The following is a 2,063-nucleotide window of genomic DNA, read 5'->3' on the forward strand; positions in this document are numbered from 1 at the left end:
GAAAAAAAAGCCTGCTGCGAAGTCACAGTGAACACTATTCTTAATAGTATAATTTACAGTGATATAGGAAATAACTTTGAGAAGCATGCTCTGGTATCCACATCTCTTGTGTTATTTCAGTGTTAATTGAAGTAAAGTAGATCTTTAAATGACAAGCATCTGAGGTGAATTTTGCCGGAAAATGGGAGCGGGAGAGGTTGACACTACTAGCATATAAAGATACCTCTGTGCCCTGTCCTGTTGCTTATAATATGTTAACCCCATCACAAATAATAACTCAGTGTTTATTAAATTTTRATTGTAACTTTTAAAATAGCATGCTAATAGCTAAACTTACTTAAATGAAATGAATTATCTGATAAACATTGCGTTTAGTCTCCTCAGATTAACACTTACAACTCAGTTAACTTGCTTAACATAACAATTTTCTTGAGCTCCAGCATAGAAGAAATTATTAACAGTTGAAGAGACTAAAATTGGTTATTCTTTAAAAGAGCAGGATATAGGTTTTACAGTCTCCTGTCCCCTCTCAATCATTGTATTTTTTTTTTTTTGAATATTTGAATTTGTCTTTCTGATATTTCCATGCTGAACTGAGTGGCAGAGAGGTRAACATGAGCAGTATGTTGAGGTTCCTGTAAAACAAAAAGCAGCTTACAACTATGAAAATGTATTTTTATCTCTTTCCTATAGCTTATTTTTACACACTTTATAATCTCCTCTTCCTCCTTAGGTAGCTTTCTACAGGTTCTTTAAAAGCATTAAAAAAAAAGACATTTCACAGGAAACAGTCTATTTATAAGGGTATTTTAGACTTCCCCCTCCCCATCATTTATGCTATCCACTTAGGAGTTAAAATGTGATTTCCTTCTCTAACAATCTTACCCTCATCCATCTGATAGAAGTTAATTTTTCTCCTTGCTTGATAATCCATAATTGGTGATAAGTGTGTTTACATAGTGTTTTTCATGCTTAAAACTAAGGATAAATTCCCCTATTATTTAAAAAGAAATCCACTTTCGCCCAAAGAGTGAGTTTCCAACACATTTCCTGGAGCAGGATTAATTTCTACCCTGATTTTGCAGGGACTGTCTTCCAGTTCTGTGACACCAAACGGTCCTGCACATTTATATTGTTCCCGGTTGCTCTTGGCACTGCTTCATTGTGAGACTTACACTCCCTAAAAACTGACTTGCCCTCTACTTTAGCCAAAGGATGAATAAAACTTGATACCCTGGAGAGCAGAGAGCGCCTTGGCTGCAGCCTCCAACCTGCACAAATTGTATTATCTTTCCCACTACATTGTATCTTCTTTTTTCCAGTGAAATGGGGAATCTTTTGTGGAGCCAAAGCAAAGGGTAGGAAGGGTACAATGTCAGAGTGCTGCCATTTCACTCAGCTCTCTACAGCACCAATTCTAGGTGCTCTTCAGAAGCTGAGGAGACAATCTAACTGTTATTTATTAAGTGTCAACAGAAGGCTTAGCAGTTGTACAAAATACAGAAAATTTATAAATCTTGATAGTCCTAGAGTCAGAGGAAAAAAGAGGATCAAAAAGGAAGGAAATATTAAGTCAGTAATGGTAATGTGACATCCCATCAAGATGGTGCTTCTGGCTGCTTACTCTGGAAACAGAAGGAACAAGTCTAGACTTCAGTCTAAATAGATAAAACAGAGCACAGCAGAAGACAAGTTTAATTTCATTTGCCCAAGATCACATGGCAGACATAGCTTTGTGCTAGTAGGTGGATATTAGACACTTTTATAGTCAGGAGAGAATGAGGATACAGTGTTTAGTTGTTCTGCCAAAGAACATGAAAGAAATCAGCATTACAGTCATGTTATTTGGAGGAAAGTCAAACTGCTAAACCATTCCTCCTTTCTTTGCTRAGCCAAAATTAGTGTTCCTACTAAAAGCCACTATATGTCTTTTGCTGTGTCATTCTGTTCTTTCTATGCTTTTGATCAAGTGGTTGATAGGGAGAAGGGAGCAATCCTGATGTCAATAACTAGCTTTTAGTGTTTTTGCAAAAGTATACTTAAAAGATGGCAGAGTTACAAAC

Source organism: Rhea americana, unplaced genomic scaffold (assembly GCF_003343005.1).
Source record: "Rhea americana isolate MKP2758 unplaced genomic scaffold, rheAme1 scaffold_151, whole genome shotgun sequence".
NCBI classification, from domain to species: Eukaryota; Metazoa; Chordata; class Aves; order Rheiformes; family Rheidae; genus Rhea; species Rhea americana.